This window comes from Cydia strobilella, chromosome 17, assembly GCF_947568885.1.
Source record: "Cydia strobilella chromosome 17, ilCydStro3.1, whole genome shotgun sequence".
Classification (NCBI taxonomy): domain Eukaryota; kingdom Metazoa; phylum Arthropoda; class Insecta; order Lepidoptera; family Tortricidae; genus Cydia; species Cydia strobilella.
The window spans coordinates 286,514-306,776 of record NC_086057.1 but is presented as its reverse complement, the minus strand read 5'-3'; the positions used below and the strand labels follow the sequence as shown (position 1 = coordinate 306,776).

General features: G+C 39.2%; 1 non-coding gene across 1 annotated transcript; it reads left to right on the top strand.

The window, feature by feature from the left end:
* The first annotated feature begins 17,677 nt into the window (after positions 1–17,677).
* Trnat-ggu (transfer RNA threonine (anticodon GGU)) lies at positions 17,678–17,752 on the top strand. Its single transcript has one exon. It is a non-coding gene; the product is annotated as a tRNA-Thr (tRNA).
* Positions 17,753–20,263: the final 2,511 nt, after the last annotated feature.

Here is a 20,263-nt window from a genome sequence, read left to right as displayed (position 1 = left end):
TGCAAAAATACCCACACACTAAAATAGAAAATAGGAAATAGTTACTTATTTACTTAGATACTTTCGTATTATTAAATATACCTATAGTATGTATTGTTATTGAAACTTACGTGTTATATGAAAATGCTTTATAATTCCCTGCGGAGCTCTTCTCATTCCGCATTCAAAAAAGTCAGTCGTTAAATCGATAAATCGGACGAGGCGGCACCTGAAAAATACGAGATCCATTTTTGATGAGCCCCACTAGCTTTAGATATTCATGTAGGGCCGCGATTGAGAAATAATTCACTGGGGGCTGCTTCGGGCAGTGCTACCAGCGACAACGTGGAAGTTTGGAAATATATTTGCTTCTTTGAGACTCTAAATAAAAAAATGGTTCTTAGAACTATGTACTTAAGACTAACTGCATTTACAACGTCTGTATATCCCATCGAATTCATGTTATGCCTTTTGGGTTTATTAATGCACCAGATTTATTGAACTTAGATAATTTTCTCAAGCAGTCGAATTAACATAACACTGCATGGCATTTGCTAAGACAAAGTGGGGGAACTGATGATATATGATGATACACGTCAGCTTTCTATGATGATAATACACGTCAAGCTATGAAAACATTACTCCTATACTTTGTTTTGTCAAAGTCATATTATAATTGGTGTTTACTTTAGGAATTTCACATTACGTATACATATTTTATTCTATCACTTAATCGCTTGTCAATATTTAAATTACAACAGTCAAGTATCCAGGATGCTTATTATCATTGTAATAACCGGTTATGAATTTGATCTAGGTTTGTTTAGAATTTGGTCTGTCGGTGTCAAAAACAACATTTCTTCTACCAAAAACGTAATTTTAGGCACTGAGAGATTATATCCATACCAAATCCAGATCAAATTCGTAACCTGTTATTACAACCAGAACACGCTTCCTGCATGATCATACCATCTCTGTAAGTTTACATGTGTGTTTATATGCATTATAAAGGTATGCAAAGACGCGGTACAAAATCTCTCTCCATTTTCTTATGAAGCGTAGTTTCCGGAAAAGCAAATTGGTTTTGCTCGCGTCAGTCAACGTGCCTTTACATACGATCGTAAACATACTAAACGTGCTCTAAAACTATTTATAGTCAAGCTTTACTCATCACTATCGACAGGATATCGAAGCAGAGCAAATACGACAGCCCTCTACCAGACGCTCATATAAAAGGTTTTAAATGAAAAATTGGAAAACGTAGCGGCTAAAGTGCGAGTTATTGGGGCTTGTCAACAAATATCTCGCATTGCGCAGTAATGGACTCGCCACGTAAGTATCATCTTCGACACAGTTAACTAACTGGGAACCCTATTGCTAGGGTATTAAGGTCTGATAAAAGTCAGTTAAGTTCTTGTAAGTATCTGGTCTGTCAACCCTTCAGATATATCAAAGTGCAGTAATTTTATTTTGCTTTTAGCTCGTCGAGTGGTTGGTAAATAAGCGGGATAAATGAGAGCGGAAGAGCGGATTGATGACTCGATGGGATTTGGACATCTTTGGTTATTCTTAGACTATTTTATCCTACTGATATTATAAAATGTGAACTCGTAATTATCATCATCATAATTGGCCACATTATCTTGATTGTTGAACCATCGGGTAGGATCAGGTTGAATGTCGCGAGGCTGATCGCAACGCAACAATTGACTGTAAAGTCCTATACTAGAGCGGCATCTTCTGCCATAGCAATCAAACATATGATGTCAGAGAAGGAGGTCTGGCAGTGCAGTCTTTTCTGCCTAACATTCTTCAACCAGTCTTTGTCATGTTTCTGTTTTATGTTTTGTTACATAATTAACAACAAAATATCCTTAAAGCGATGTAAGATGTAAGATCTGTCTGCTACGTATACTTTGCTGCTACTTAAGCGTTTGCGAGCGCTAACTAGCAACTCGCGCCGCAACTCACACAAAAGACGCAAGTTTTGACTCAACGCGCCGAGGATCTCACAGTAGTCACTGTAGTCAGCTGCAGTTGTGACTTTCCGACGCTAATTACTTGTTTACGATAATCTGTTTTAATGTAGGTACTTAATTTTCAAGAAAAATTGGAAAGTTAAAGTTAAAGATAAATTAAAACACGACCGCAGGGAGTATTTTAAATCGACACGAGTTGCGAATTACCTATTCGCACGTGTATCGTTCAACGTTTTACAGTACATAATTATGGCCCTTTAAACTTTCGACATATGCACGAAAAGTGCTATTTACGCACTAGTGAGAGAAAGTAGCACCATATGTAATTTTTAAAATACTTATGATGTAGTTGTACCTATTTTCTCCGGCTGAACTTATTTAGCTTGCGTATCAACAAGCTAAATAAGTTCAGCCGGAAAGCACATAATTAACAAGCTCTTACGACGGAAGAGACGACGGTATCTACACAAACTTTTAAAATTCACTACTAAAAACCTTAAAATAAAAGTGAAGTGAGGTTTCGGATTATTGACATGGAAAGATATCCTTTCCAGAGTATTATTTCCTTGCAAGTTGTAGCTCCGTACATTCTTCATGTAGGTAAAAGTTGAAAACTGAAACAAAACTGATATTGAGATCACGCGTACTCAAATATACTATTTTACCTTTACTTCCTTTTTGTTTACCCGGGATTTATGCAATTTTAAATATTTTTAATAGTTGTTATGCGTCTTAAATCTTAATATAATATATCTCAAATCATTATTATGCGGAGAATATTAGGTCCTATCCAAATCCGAAGTCTATGACCAGTAGTGCGTACAACGTAAAACTATTAGAGAACAATCTAAATTCGCATTTCGTCTGGCGGCTGCTGCCTGCGGGCGACGCCGTTGATTTACCGCATTTGCTGCACGTTCACAAAGAGAGAGCAACCTGCGGGTCGCCCGCACCCGCAAAGGGACCGAATAGGTACCTAGTGTACCTACCGTCAGCGGAAGTGCAGTCGACAAAGATACGAGTAATATGATAAATATATGGCATCAGCCTTATTAGTTAGGGTTTATGTGCACGAATTCCAATATTTAAATGTTTTTGTCAGACATCTGAGTCTGAGGATAAAATTTTCAGATTTTTATGTTTAATTTAATTCTGATTTAAACTTTCACGATTTTTACTCATTATTATTCACAACGTCGGGACTTATTTTACGCGATTAAGTCCCGACGTTGTGAATAATAATTTAATTTAATTATTATGAATTGTTTTATTTTATTTCTTTTTCTTGCATTATATAATTGTAAAGTATTTTTTCTTATGTATTGATATAGTTTTCCCATGTAGACATGGAAGACTTTAGTTAGATGCTCATTTCACAACAGAACAGCTTTTACTTTTTAGGTTTTCCAATAAGAGAATGTTTGCAATAAAATAGCTACACACAAACTACCGGGGAACTACACTCAGAACATGGATATGAAAGTTATCTGAACACAATCAAGGCGTCCCAAATGCTTTTAAACCCAACTCCAAGTTTCCAGCACTCGAAATAATCGAATTTCAAGCAATTCTCATGCTCAATTGTATACAGCCTAACCAGCGTTACTAAACCCCTATCCCGGATAGAGAAACTAAGTTTTTCTTAGGAGCAGTCACTCGCGAACGGGTCAAACTTAATGGTTGTTCGTCAAAGGGTCGAATGGGTATAAAATGCACTTAGAGAAGTAAAGGTTTCGTACAAAGGGCCTATCTGAAAAGAAACAAGATTATTTCGCGCGATAGACTTGGGCCAGGCTATTGGATTACGGCCGTTTCCTTTTGATGGACGTTCTTGAAAGGGAGGGTGACGGTATACAAAAACAGATATTATTGCGATTCAATGTCACCTCTAATGTAAGCCTGAGGTCCTTTGAGTTACGACATAGGGTTACACTAAATACACTTTGGGATAGAAGAAGCGGATATTCAGGGTTCTCAAGGATAAACAACGCAAAGTATTAAACGTAGAGTAAAAATAAATATGACCTTTTATGTTATACCTTTTGTCCGAAGACTCCGAAGTATAATTATAATGCTATTAGTACAGACATTCTAGATATGAGCAAAAATCATCAGCTAAATATTAAGTAGAATTTCAATGCCAAGGTCTTGAATCTTTTATAAATTAAACCAACAAAAGCGGCTTCATATTTTCCAAATGAAACCATGTTTTATTTGCATTCTAATATAATTACCATCCCGTCTCTCTTTTAATTCGTTTCTTATCTGCGTCATCCATCATCAGAAGTCCGCCATTTTTCACGGCCCCGATTGGACAGGCCGACAGGTGACGTCACAATTCAGCCTCGTTAATTTGTAACTGGATAACTTTGACCTTTCGCCGTATTTTGTAACGTAACGGTACTTAATAACAGGTAATTTCTTAGGGTGTGCTTCGAACAGTGAAAAATTTAAGGAAGGCTAAAGAGGTGTCGAAGAATGTAAGAATTTTGATGAAAACATTCTTTTAAATCAGGGATCTGGACGAGTACCTAGTTAAAATAATGCAGTCAATTCATGGTATAGCTTTGGTCAACTCGTATAGAAAATTTTCTGGTTTATTAATTAGTTCTTTTGGAAGGTGACTTTGGACCCCCAAGTCGACCATACGTTAAAACTTAAAACCATCTTACCTATCAAAATTTCTAAGATTTCCCAGGGGTCGTAGCACGGTACGCTTATCACCATACCTGTCACGTTCTAACAAGTATGTGAGTGCGAAAGTGACGGACTTAGTGATAGGGGAACCATGCTGCGCGGGCTGATGTCAATCGCTTCTCACACAACTCGAGGATAATAATGGCGTTCAGTGGAGACAATTTTCGGTTTATGAAGCTCAATCCAAAAACTCCCGGTTATAAATACAAAAAAATTTTTTAATACTATGTGTTCAAAACTTGAAAGTTTTAAATGTTATAATGGACATATTTGTCCATGAATGTCGAAGTATCAGAAGTAACTTGAAGTTACAACAAACATCTGGGGAATAAAACAGTAATACAGGAGTGGGTTTACGACCCCAAACTCGAATCCCAAATGTTGTCTGTAAATAAATAAGTAAACGCAAGCACTACGGAGTGCTGGCCCCGAAAAACGGTACCTATAGAGTCCGTGTCTATGGAACTCTGTACTGACTTTGACGTGATAAAGTGTGAAAGTGCTATTAATAGTAAGTACATTTTAATACAAGTGTGTTACATTGGTCATTACACAAGAGGCGATATTGTGCGCGGTAGCTGTAAGCGAGCGCGCAATAAGAAAGCCGATGTTTGTAATGACCAATGCACAAGCGTTTTATACGAGGATATTCAACACACTTGCGAGGAAAAGCACGAAATTTGCATATTAATCAAATAATAGTTAAAACAGTTAGTAAAAATCCTGCATCTGTCATACTGCCTGCCGGTGCCGCCGCCCCCTCGCTCAATCCGCCGGTGGATCAGCGCGTGCGCTAACTAATACTGTCTAATAGCGACGATTCATAAGCGCATAAATCTGTCATTCTGACTTATGTATTTGTAAGAAAGGGATAGAATATAGTTTAACTAAATCAGGCCCGTAAAGTTGTATGAATAAGGGGGTAAGTAGTTAACATCACGCGCTGATAATGTTCTGCTAACCGGCATAGATTCTACAACCCTCTCTTCGTCTGGCACTCTGACCTCCACGATGGAGATAAGGTTCTTTATGGATCTCTTTCTTAGAGTTCGTTGCTCTATCAAATCGTATTACTCCGGAGCTGGTTCTTATACTTCTTAGACCAAGGGCTCCGTATTTTTGAACTTCAACTTAATTCATTTTCCGAAGTTTTGGAAAGTTGGACGATAATTTAAGGAAGTTCCCCGTAGTCCCATAAAGTGCCGGATCGTTTCCGAATCGGGCGAGTTATTATTGCTTTAATTTGTGTTTGCCAGGGCCGCAGGTGATTAAGGTGAGGTTGTATCATTTAAAGGGTTTGAATTGTAATTACTTGTAATGTTCGCTTTCGGTTTTCTAAAAAAAGAGGAAAAGAGGGTAAAAATACATGATGATGAAAATGATCCTTCGGGCCGATTTCGGCCATGGCGACCACTTCGAATCCTACGGGCTTAGCACGGTAGCATTTTTATCTCCTATCACCATGCCTGTCACGTTCTAACAAGTCGGTAAGTGCGAAAGTGACAGGCACAGGTGATAAAAATTCAACCATCCTGACACCGCTAGTTAGTTCGGCGCTCATGCGCCCGAAGATGGCTGACGTAGCCGATCTTCGAGGTGAACTCCCGCGCACATGAGGGCACGTGAGGACACCAGCCACGTAGTGGTAGTGGATGGCAGCAGGCTGGCGTGTTTTCAGCTCATCGCGTTTAGCGTCGAGCCCGTCGAGGTCAATTTAAGTACTAAAAATATTTAATTTTATAATTTTTGACTTTATATTATAACAGCGCCATTTATTGCATTTAAATTTAAAAATTATTCGTTTTGTGTACTAACGGAACTTTTTTATAGTTCATAAAGTTTTATATCATAATATAAATTCATGTAGATTAGTCTAGCATAATTTATAATGTAATTTCATATTATGAGAATAAATATCTAATCTATCTCAAATGTGTCTTCATCTTCATTTTTAGATAAAGCAGTACGTGTATAATGTAGGTAGGTACGTTTGCATATAGGTTCCATATGTCTATAATAAGTATAAGTACTCATAATAATAAAATGGAATTAATCTGATCTATTCTAGATATATTAAATATATTAATAATGCTTCGCTAATGGTTCGTCCACACTGAAATTGGTCGTCATCCGAATTTTAACCGTGATTGTGGTTGGTCAGTGCCTCCGAGCTGGAAAACTGTTTTGGGTACTACGTCGGTGGACAGTGTGGACGAACCATTAGCGAATGACGTAGTGAGTGTTGTGTGCAACCCATCATTTGACAATAATGCCGTAAACGAGGGTAGTTTCTCGCCCCCCCTGCCGCCACCGGCGCCCGCGCCGAGTCATCGGGCGCGGAGGACTGCGGCCCGCAGTCTGCGCCGGTCCGTCACCGTCGACGCAAGCTCCTGAAGACGCTCCTCGGTACGAGTGAAACATGTCGAGCGTTTTCGACTTTAAACACGTGAGTGACCCGTTATATTTAATATGTCTATGTCTCACGGAAGTTTTGCTATTCTAGATAATTGGAAATGCAAACACATACATATACAATTTACGCAAACGTTTCATGAATGCCATAAATGTTGTCCTCGTTATTTTCTTAACTGAATGCGACATGTCTCTATACGTTTCCTTTACATTTTACGAGTAGTCACTTTCAGAATTTTCCTTTCCGCCTCTGAACATTGCCAAAAAATGGAAACAATGAGATAATTCACCAAAACACCTGCGTCTTTTACAGCTCCCGTCGCAATAAACGGAAAAAGTTGTGCCAATTATCATAATTGAGAATGTCCATAAAGGATATCGATAAAACATCCCAAGCGACTATTACAAAGAAGCTCGTCATTCAACTTTCGAGCATAACCGTTTGAGTTAAAGTTGAATTTCAAACGACGAGCTAGGTTAAGATGCGAGGTTGTGAAAGTAAATTATGGATATAGTAATAAGTGGGGGGTTGGGGGGTAATGTGGAGCGCATGACTGCCCTTTCCTAATTACTATATCTGTAAATTATTATTAGCACCGAACAGCTGGCTCGGGGTTTTTGTATTAGGCTTTGCGGATTTTATGTAATCTACGTATACTACGCATAGATGCATGCACCTAATACGAATTTCACCTAGGCATATCTAATATAATTTTACGAGTATTATACCTAAAGTTGTACCCCTAACTTGCATTTTAGATTTTGGAATTTTTATATTATTTCCACTCAGAATCACTAGCTCTTTCGATCGTAAATACTTACGAGAAAAAAATTTGTCTCCAAAAATATTGTATGTTTTGTTACGGTCATAAGAAGTTGTATCGAAAACAATCATATGGACTAAAAAAACCGGCAAAGTGCGAGTCGGACTTGCGCCGAGGGTTCCGTACTTTTGAGTATTTGTTGTTATAGCGGCAACAGAAATACATCATCTGTGAAAGTTTCAACTGTCTAGCTATCACGGTTCATAAGATACAGCCTGGTGACAGACAGACAGACGGACAGCGGAGTCTTAGTAATAGGGTCCCGTTCTTACCCTTTTGGTACGGAACCCTAAAAAGCAGCAATGTAACTCCGCATTACTGCAAAAGTTTCATTTCCTCCCGCGGACGCTCCGGCTGTGGAAAGAACTCCCTTCCGAGGTTTTTCCGAGGGTCTACAGTTCTTCAAAAAAGGAGTGTACAGGTTTTTAAAAGGTCGGCAACGCGCATGTAACAGCTCTGGACTTGCAGGCGTTCATAGGCTACGGTGACTGTTTACCATCAGGCGGGTCGTATGATTGTTTGTGACTACTTTTAAAATATTTAAATCGAACCAACGTCGTCGGGCAAGCAAAACTCCAAAGAGTGAGAATAACTATAAATTAATATTTTGTTGTGAGACTTTGTGAAAATTGTAATGAGAACACGGAAATAGGTCATGGCTTGTTCGGCGAATACGACGGGCCTGACAGGGCGGGGAATTTAAAATAATGCTCATGGCGAAAATTCACTACAAAAGCAACAGGATTTTTCGCGTTTCACTCCTTCGGCGCAGGGCATAGGCGGGAGGCGTATTAAAATTAGTGTATTTTTTTTACCACACTATCTCCTAAAGCTTATTCTTCAAAAACTTATGGGAAAGTTGCATTTTATCCACAAGAGTGGCAAAGGAATGTGATGCTTTTTGAGTGGTTTCCTCGAGTAGGCTAGTATTACAATATAATAGATTTTTAAGGATTGATTTTTGATGATAAATATTTAATAACGTTCATTTGAGTTTGATTTGTAATGTTTAACAGGTAGCAGTGTTAGTATTTTCCTCGCGTTGGTGTTAGTATTTTCCTCGCGTTGGTGTGGTGAAAAATTATATTTTACTCGGTAGAAAAGTTATTTCATATTTATTATTATATATGTATATTAGTAGGTATCTCTAAAAGTGAAAAGTGTTTATCACTCGTGCCTTGAAACCCTCACGACGCTCATGATTCCGCTTTTTATTTTGCTTGCTCGAGTATCAAAATAAGCGCGAGGAGCTAAACAACAATTTTGCCCCTTTGTAAATCAAATACCTTTGCCATTTTGTAAAAAAAGTAACTTTTGCAGCACAATTAACACCTTTACAGTGCAGTGCCTCATATGTAGGTATATGGATCACGACGAACTATCTCCACTAGTCCGCGCCCGCGCGCGCGTTTCACTAAGATACGACATGAAGATACGACAAACACGACTAAACAAACCTAATAAAGAGATATAGTTTGTCATAGGACTGTCTCATTTCAAACATAGACAGAGAGAATCATACTCTCATATTGCCTTACACTAGTACTAGCACCCACAAGATAAGGATGAGTATAGTTTTTTTTTTGTTCTTATTTACTGACAATTTGGTTTGGTTTGACCAACTATATTTTAGATATTTTTTAATCGGCTTTTCTTTCAATTCTAGTCTTCAAACAATTAGACAGCAGCATTCGGAAAGATATTGTACCTACTAATCTCGTACTGCGTACCTGGTGACTGTTAACATGTTAAAAAACATCCCGCCATCTCCAATGCCCCGGGCGCCGGCCCACACTGTTTGGTCGACACGCGAAATGAACAGCAGCGGGACAAGGGTCGACGCATGTCGCCGGTCACGCGCCGCCCGATATTGCTACTTCTGTTTATCTCCGTGCCTCCGTGCCTCCGTGCCTCCGTGCCTCCATGGCTCCGTGGCTATGCAAGCCTGGTACCGCGAGGCTTTTTACCTTCGGAAAAGATTTCAGGTTTTTTTCGCTTTTTGACCGAAGGAAAGTGAAAACGCTTTGTATATCCAGCTGTCCGGTTTTTCTCCTCTACAAGTCGTATCTCTGAACCAATACTCATGAAATTTGATGAGAAGGTTCAATTATTTAGTATATGGATTTTCTTGTTGAGTTATTGGAAAATTTTGTAAATTACAAATAACTACATAAGGAGTTTACGAAGTCTCCTGCGCACAGAGCCAGTTCATGTATCATGTATGTTTTCCTATTTTTCGAAGACAACGATATTGCACGACTACCATTGCCACGTCACGATCTGATGATCCCACTCTTCAACTCTTTTAGCAACTCATGCATAATTTAACGAAAACCGACATTCGGTGAAATGGTACTGCTCACCGTTTTCAGAAGTCAGTTCTTTTGTTAAAGATTATTTTAGAACGTTCTTTCAAAGAATGCATTAACGATAACGAGAGAATACTAGAAAATCTTGATTTTGTAAGTGTAAAATGTAAGGTTGTGCATTAGCAGCACATGTGGCATGAGTTGCCGTCGTCGTAACGATCGATTTTCGATGTAATCCGGCGTTAGTGCGGCGTGTCGCAGATGCGGTCTTAGAGGAAAGTAGACAATCACCTCCTAAGGCATAGTCATTTACTCTGGATACACATACATACATACACATACACACATACATACATATACATATGGACTTAGGCTAGTCCTGTAACGTTGCATTTTGTTTTAAATAAATTGAAATTGATTGAATTCAAATTGATGGACAATATTTTTACACAATTTGATGTACCCACATTAACCACAGATATTGTCACGGCACGCGCTGCGACCACTTTACTAAGGTATGTCCCCATTCGCATTCGTTAATCGCTACGTGCGAAGTACATTATATGGTTTACTAATGTATTGCCAAAAATCGTTTCCCAAAGTATTACTTCCCAAACTATTTTACGCAAATTATCATTTGGCAAAATTTCATTTCGCAAATTTTCATAATCCAACCTAACCTAACCCAACCTAGTACGTCATTTTCATTTCGCAAGTATGGGGTTGGGAAATGAAATGGTTGCGAAGTAAAAAACTTGCTAAAATTTCATTTGGGAAATGAAACTGATGCCATAAGTTTGTTGGGAAGTGAAATTTGGCAAAAAATATTTTGGCTAAACGGCGGTATTCCACATTATCTAATTCGTACAGTCATCAATTCAATTTCGTACCTTGTCACAGTGACAATCAATATGAAAGTCGCAAGCGACAGTAGCGAGCTCATACTATTGTCACTGTTACGAGGTATTGCAAAATTAAATTCCAGTCGCCATTAGATGTATAGGAGCGGCCGAGGTGCTCAAAAATATCTGAACACGCACTCTAACGCCTTAACAATAGAGGCGTGTTCAGATATTTGTTTTTGGTACTAAAACTAGTGTAAGGATAACGCGCTAGACCGGGCCGGGCCCAGGCCGATACGTCCGACATGTAATTTGCTATGACGGCACATCGGTGATTAAGAATAAGAATAAGAAAACATTTATTGCCACACAAAAAAAGAGAGATTACAGGAATATATTTACAAATAGCATTAACAATTGGCATGCGCGACAAAAGGAACGGGCTCAGCATATGCTGCGCCAGCCATTTCATTAAGAATTGACCGCACAGCGCTGATTTTCAGTCCGCCCCCTTACGTGGTGATTTCCATAGAAAACGAAGAGCCGGAAGCTAAGGCCCGGCCCCGGCCCGGTTAGAATCCATTATAAATGTGATACTCACTCAAATATTATTATAAATAAATGAGAATGAGTATGAGTAAAGAATCGATAACGACTTTTTTTACATGTCACAACTTATACCTTACAAATAATTATATAATTACGCTAGGTAATTTAGTCAAACCCGTTAGTTATCGCTTCCGGTGCAAAAGTGCCCATAATGCTCACGGCATTACCCCGCTGGATGGCTATGGACACCCTCTGCACCAGAAACGATTCGGAGCGGGGGTCCTCTCCCTTTTGCCTAAGTCGACGGCCTATGTCACGCACAAATTGTTTCGCGTCAGCACCCCAGCAGCCCGCCGTTTCCACCACGACGTTTTATTATCGACTAAATATTTATTATCGTCATTAACATCGTACGTAAACAAAACAAAAATTATTCATCTTCATATAATTATAAACATATAAAACCACCGACGCACCGGGGATAAGTCAAGCGCCGATAGCTGCCGCACCGGCGTGAAATGCTTCCCGTAACGCGGCAAGATGAAATGTCTGTCTGTCAGCCTGTCAATTTGTCAAACCTCGATCCCTCTCCAATGTATGTTTATTTATAGGTATACAACAATATAAAAATAGCAATGAGGGTTTGAATGAAGATGAACTCTTTTTGTCTGTTACAGAACTTTAGACATTTCTGCCAACGAGCAGACGACTCACCTGATGGTAAGCGATTACCGTCGCCTATAGACACCAGGAACACCAGACGGGTTGTAAGTGCGTTGTCGACATTTAAGATAGGATCGTACATATCACCTGCAATAATTTATACATTACGCTTCGAAGGCCGCAAACTCGCGGATTGAACTTGATTAATATTATCAAAACCTTATTCCCACTACTTATTTGTGTAGAATGTTTTATTTTGACTGTGTTTATGATTGCGTTGATAATATTGAAAAGTGTATCTGCAAGTATCCGAGTGAACTGTCCAAACATTTCCAATATGGCTCCGATGCATTACGCGGATTGCGATCAACTGCTGCCGCGATCAACATCCCAAAGATACTGCATTATAATATATATCTTACTAGAAATGTTTAAACTTTAGGCTGCGTTTCCATCAGAGATGTGCGAGGATGCGTAGCGAGGGATGTGTTTGTTATGAACTAATAGAATCACTTCATTTACCTATACACGCTCAGCGCAGCTCTGGTGGACGATATTATAATAATGATAATAAATAATAAAGCCTTTATTTCTCGTTTACATAGTTACGTTACAATTTACATTTAAATAAATTAATTTATATATTTATTTTTATTGAGGTACCCAGTGTCGGGCAAAGGCCTCCTCCAGCTCTTTCCACTGTGTTATGTCCTTAGCCTTGCGGGTCCAAGCATGTTCAGCCACTTTGGCAATATCATCAACCCATCTTTGCTTTGGGCGGTGGGCTGCACGCTTGTCTTCAAGTGGATACCAATGTAGAATCTTCTCGCTCCATCTATTGTCGGTTGTTCTTACTATGTTATATTGGTTCTTAACTAACTCATCTACGGTGGAAACGCAGCCTTAGCGTTTTGAATAAATCCATACTTAATATTATAAATGCGAAAGTGTGTCTGTCTGTCTGTTACCTCTTCACGCTTAAACCGCTAAACCGATTTAGTTGAAATTTGGTATAGAGATGGTGAGTCCCGGGGAAGGACATAGGGTAGTTTTTATTTCAGAAATCATCATTTGGGGGGGGGTGGAAAGGGGGGTGGAAGTTTTTATAGGAAATCGATAAAAAGCAGATTGGATAAAAAATAAGCTACCCAAATTACTAACTCCACGCAGACGAAGTCGCAGGCAAAAGATAGTTATAAATGGGGCATTTTCTATGAAAAGGGACCTTATTGTCAATGGCGCTTCCGCCGCACAGCGTCGCGCGGCATTGTATTTATATCGGAGCATCGTTAATAATGGCGTAAGCGCCATCTACAATAAGGTTCCTTTTTATAGAAAATCCCACAAATAACCGCAATAGAGCTGAAGGACCGAAGCTTCCAGAGAAGCGGTTACATGTGAGGCCCGGCCTTCGACCGGCTGCGGGAGGTTAGTGCTCTAACAAGGAACAATAGTACAAGTTCTTAAAGGGTCGGCAACGCGCTGGAGTTGCCGGCGTTTATAGGCTAAAGTGAACGCTTACCATCAGGCGGGCCATATGCCTGTTTGCCGAAGACGTGTTACAAAAAATCAAGTGCGGGTCGGACTCGCCCACCGAGGGTTCCGTGCTTTTTAGTATTTGTCGTTATAGCGGCAACAGAAATACATAATTTGTGAAAAGTTCAACAGCTATCTACGTTCATGAGATACAACCTGGTGACAGACAGAGGAACAGTGGAGTCTTAGTAATAGGGTCCCGTTTTTACCCTTTGGGTACGGAACCCTAATAAAGCTTTCAATAAGTTACTCAGGTTTAGGAGCACAAACGCGTTTTGAGCGCACATTTAGGTATCTATATGCAGACACGGACATTTAGGTATCTATATCATAAAGACAGCCCAAGATAGAGACAAATGGAGAAAGTGTGAGGAGGCTTTTACCCAAAAGGGATCTACATCAGACTAAATTGAAAATATGTAGTCATTTTGCAATGTGATGTGGAAATAAAAAAGCTTTTTTATTTATTTATTTATTATTTATTATGCAATATCTAGTGGACACATCAGTGATCAGCGACTACACCTTCCAACTTTTTATGATTTGATTGAAATTGCATCGCTTTGAGGGATTACACGTTGTTATTGTTTTTATTATCGGCGTTCGTAAGCATTTACAAATATTGCGAATGAAATATAATTCCTTTTCGATTGCTCAATCGAATAGAATAGAAGTGGGTATAATTTAGCTTACGATTTGGCCCGAACATATACCTACATACAAACATTGCAAGTTAGATAAAATTAGCTTGTAACAAAAGTGGCCAAGTCACGAGGTGTGATTGCAACCAGTCGAATACCTGCCTGCTTCTGGTCACATCGCCATGTTGTGGCCATGCCACAAGAAGTTTCCATTATAAAAAACCGAATTTTCCTTCTTTACCACAATAATTTTATACAAATAAGATAAAAATAATTCTGACACAAAACGCGACACGCATGCGAGGTACAGTCAGCAGCTGATTTAAGTTAGGTACCGTCAACCGGGGTGAATAGGGTCGGCTAGGGTTAATAGGGATAAAACTTAAAATGTGATTTACCTGAAAATTTCTGAGAAAATACTTACACTTCCAAATAGGAAAAAAATAATAGTACCATTCGTTTCCTCACATTTTATTAAAAAATAAATTGTATAGTAACAATGTACATAAAACTCACTTGTTTTAGTCACTCGCGCGACATGTTTCGGAGAGCCTAGGTCTCCTTTCTCAAGCACTAGTGCGAGCAGCGTTCACGACACACGCAACACACGGTCGTCGTGAACGCTGCTCGCACTATTAGTGCTTGAGAAAGGAGACCTAGGCTCTCCGAAACATGTCGCGCGAGTGACTAAAACAAGTGAGTCTAAACCGTAAAATCATTCAATGTTAGTATGTCTCACAACAGTTTAAATTCGATTAATGTACATAAAAGCAATATTTCATCGACAAAATCGCAATGTCCTTATTTTTGACGTTACATGCTGACGTCACGATGTAATGCCAATTTGTTAGAAGCGTTTCGTCAGTAAAGTGCGGGTGCGGGACTTTGACCATCATTTGTGACTTTTGTATTGCTTTAAGACAATGGGTCCCATACAGACATTTGATCCTCAAAACAAACCTGATCGACTGATACCATTAATAAAAATTTGTGGTATACCCTATGGTAGATCACTTTGACGCGTAGTCTTAGGGCTAGTTGCACCAACCACAATAGGGTATTTGACTACTAGTCAAATCAGTTCCTTTTTCGAACTGTCAAAACGATTTTACTACTATGGAATTTATATGAAACACTAGCATGTGACGTCACAATCAAATTACCTACTAATAGTTTTTTACGAGTTTTAAAATACAAATTGTGTCTAAAAGTAACTGCTGTCTACGTTTCTCTATTAATCTTCTGGTGCTTTATTTCATGTATAGTGTAAAATAATTTATTTTTAATACACTCAAATACCCTTGTACGGGACTGATCCCCATCACTCAGCAGAGAACTATGAAACTTCCCACACAATATAATTTAGCAAGTACTTTAATGGTGACAAAAGGTTTGGTGCAACGGACCATTCATGCCGACTGTACCGCCAGTGCACAACCAAACCCTATTCCAGACAACGAACTAAAGACATTATACAGTGTGCTCGTTAAAAATAAAAAGAGGAAAAAGCCGCACATTTTTACAAGCGAGTGAAAGAGCCTTAGTAATTACATTTCAACTGTACCACTACTCTTACCTTCTCGCATGTCACTGTAAAACTTTATTGGAAAACGAACCTAAAACTGTGCATATAGAGTGTCGATTTGTGTGGGTTTTTGAAGTGAGATAGGAGCTTGTGTAAGTTGGCAATATGTTTGGCGTGCAGTGTAAAGTATGCACCGGAAAACAGCCTCGTTCACCACTTACGGGCGGTATTTCAATTTACAACATTTATTTAATATAACCAACGAAATAGAACAACTATAGAAGTCTGAGTAGAGCCATTAAAAATAGTACTGAGCGGCCGGCAAACGGCCGTCAATCTGCTGTCGCGGGGTGAGGTAATTCGAGTCGGGGCGGGGCGGTGCGTTGCCGTTTTGTATGATAATACCATAGAGTAACTTATACTAGAGCGGTAATGTCATAGTAAATTTTGTAACCCCAGTAAATTCACTGCCATCTGTCGACACACTTTAAAACTAAAAATTAAGATTTATAAAAATACGATAGAATGTATTTAAATATAGATAAATGTTTTTTTTTATTGGCATTAATTATTTTTATGATTTTGACCCATGTTCTTTCACTGATATGCGTTAAAATTGTTAAAGAACAAACGAAACCGTCAACGCCATCTATACGACTGTAGGCCAAAACTAGTAGCGCCCTCTGAACGAGAATCAAATTTTCTTGATTTTCGGGGCACGTTTTTTCCTTAGACTGTATCCATCTATTACGGTGTTATATCTATCTTTGTTACTTATTCTGTGGTAGAGGGCTCAAAAATAACCCCACAGGAATTATGCAGAGAACGACTCAACTGTACAGCGCGCAGACAAAGACAAATATTGTAATACAACGCAGGTTTGACATATACACGGTGTTTCCAGTAACAGGAGCAATAAATGAAACTGGAGGCTGTACGCCTCAAACTGACCAACATTTGTTCAGCAACTTTTTAAAATTATGATTTTTTTAGATTATACCTTTTCCATACTAATTAAATATTATTTTCAATGTACGCTGCCATCTGTGTGTTTGACGTTGCTTGTCACCCTTTAAACATAACAAATTTTGCAATACATTGCGTCTTAGAATAAATTTTAAAGTGTAATGAAAGTCAAAAAACACAAGTAATTTTTAAAAGTTGCTGAACAAATGTTGGTCATCGCACTTAAACTATCGTGAGACATATTTCAAAATATTTAGATCAGTACGGTTTTTACTCACTATTATTTTTACTCGACGACTCCATCTGCGGACTGCGCCCCATCAGCGCGTGCGCAACGAGCGACGAGGCGGGCAGCGCGGGCAGTGCACGACGTACAACCGCCGCGGACACTCGTGCCTGAGGAAGGATTCCCAAAGAATCCGAAACATGTCGCCAAAAGCGACTAAAAATAATAGTAAGTAAAAACCGTACTGATCTAAATATTTTGAAATGTTGGTCAGTTTGAGGAGTACAGCCTACTGCTTAATTTATTGCTCCTGTTACAGGAAACACCCGGTAGAATTTAATTTAAGCCCATGAAAAGTTTCATTGGCCAGTAATAAAAATGAAAATGTGAAAATATTTTTTTATGAAGCAGAAACGTCTGCGAGCGTTAAATGGAAAAATTTACACCTCCGGCAGCCACCACCATCACCATTTGCGCCACCCTTAAGGCGTTGCGGGAAGGGATGAAAAAATTCGCTCACATCTGATAGGCCTCCGTGGCTCAGTTGGCAGAAGCGATTGGACCGGTGTTCCAATGGTCACAGGTTCGAGTCCTGTCGGAGGTATAAATTTTCCCATTTTTCCTTTAATTTTGTGAGAATGTTTTTCCTTAGAGCTGCGACATTCAAATAATATTCACACCTGAACGAATATATTAGTTAGTTTTGGACCATTCGTTGGGAGCATGAGTACTATAGTCGGGTACCTATACGTATCCTTCGTGGTAAGCCACGAGTTTGACACTGACGTATTCTCTAGCGATCGCGGAAACTAACTCACAATGCATCTCCTTCGTATTGACATTGGTGTAAGCGAGAGATGCACTGCGTTTGAGTCGCTAGCGTTTAAGGCCGCGTAAAACTCATGGTGCGGGTAAAGGTCATCACGCAGAAAACCGTAAACACCCTATTGTCCGGGTCCCAATAAGCCCCGTAAATGTTTAAGTTCCCAAAGTCATTCCGTATTTTATGTTTGCACCATATTACTTATGGACGCGTCACGAGCTGGACCTTCGGACCCCTAACGACGGAAACGAAGATTTGTGAAGACGCAAGGCATTTATTATTTAGCTCGACTCGGCCACCCCGACCATGCCCTGACCCGGCTTGCCCCGTACGTAAACGAAAGTTGTGCTTGCTTAAGCAGCCTATGGATTAACTATACCAAGAGAGCTTACAGTGCCTTAGGGAATACGCGAAACTCTGCGTAGGGGGCGCCAGGGCGTCACTACCACAATCTGAGGGTCTATCGTGAAACAAGTAAATTTCTTTATCTAACATCTCTGTCACTTGCATATTCGAGCGATAAAGAGGCAGATAGCGAAGCAAGCAAACCGCCTTGATGCATCAATGTCATATTTTATTATCTCTGAAAACTTGTCAAAAACCTGTTAAAGGTACAGTATAAGTTACTCTATGGTTTACTAAAAAGGCTAGTCCTGCACTCTGGTGGCAGAACATTGCAGTAATAAATATTCCTTATTCAATAACGGATATAGAATGCTGTTGGGGTTGCCGCGTTTTTGCAACGCATCCGGCATGTTTGCTGAAGCCCGCATGGATGAGTGTTATGTAATAATGCGCGAACGAGTAGCCTCCAAGATGTGTCGCGTGCGAGACAGCACCAACAGTTTCTTAGCGGTAATAGGAGACACTAGATAACCCTTTTAAACGACATTGGCTGTCGTTGCATGCTCTAAAGTACCAAGATTGTAAATTAATAATTATTAGGATAGGATTAGAATATTTAGGATAAACTAACATAGATATAAGTGTTTTTACTGTACTTAACTAGCAAATATGGACTGTAATTTGGTCTGAAATAAATATATATTGATTGATTGATTAACGAGTTTTTTTAACAAGTACTAGTATTATTTTCTAAAGCCTCCCATTTCTTTCGCCACTCATCACGGCTCGGTGCATACTCCCGCCAGTCTCTGCAAAATGCGTCGAGGTCGTCCCGACATTTCTTTTTTGGTCTGCCTCTGCCCCGGCTAACCACACCGCAGGTAAATTCGAATCCGAGGCGGTTTTATTTTATTTATTTTCAATAATGATTCCTTATAGTTTTACTTTTATGATCTAAGATCACCATCGACCCTTTAACCCACACCCCACTTACGGAGAATAATCGCACATCGCAAAAGGATCACGACCTGCCGCGAACCTCCATAGCTTCTCGATAAAGGTTATCCTTATGGACACTCGACATCCACGGCGGCTTAGAGCTATTATACGCAACGAAACCCCAATCGTGACAAGTTTTTTTATAGCACGATAGTGGCAAAACAAGTAGCTATTACGTGACGGTAAACAGTTAGCAGGCCACAGATCTAGAAGGATGCTAACGCTTATAAAATATAAAAGGATAGCTCAGTAGTTGTCTGACTAGGGGCATTTCACGTCAAGCGTGCAGCAAAAAAATTTACAGGTTCTGGATTTTGTTTATAGTTGGGTTAATTGGACCTATATGAGACCTAAAAAATTTGGCATTATTATTTTTTTAATATATTGCTTCGTTCAAAGTTTATAGGCATTTAAAAAAACTGCAAAATCTGAGGAACGAATTAAATAGAAAATGTGTCTGAAAATAACTACTGTGGTCTAGGTTTTTCAAATATTTTTCCGGTGCTTTATTTCGTGCATGGTGTGAAATAATTTATTTTAGTACAGTACATATGGTGCTACTTTAATTAGCACATAACGTAACTATGCCAAAAATTTAAAGGCCTATATGTACTGTAAAACGTTGTACGATACATGTGCGAATGGGTATTTCGCAAATCGTGTGTGTGCACACGTTGCGAATTTCCTATTTTTCGCACTTGTATCGTTATGTACTATTAAATACAGGCAACATTCCTATTGAAGTGTGCAAAAGGGAAGTCATCACATATATTATGAACATTTCATGAGTGCGAAAGAAGCAGACTACAAATGAATAATCGTGACCACTTTTTGAGCTTCACGGCAGCCGCTTGGGTGTAGGTACTAAGGGCGGTTGTTTCTCTAACTCGAATATTTTAAATTTGGAACTTTCCCGCGCGATACAATTTGAACTGGCAATAAACATCC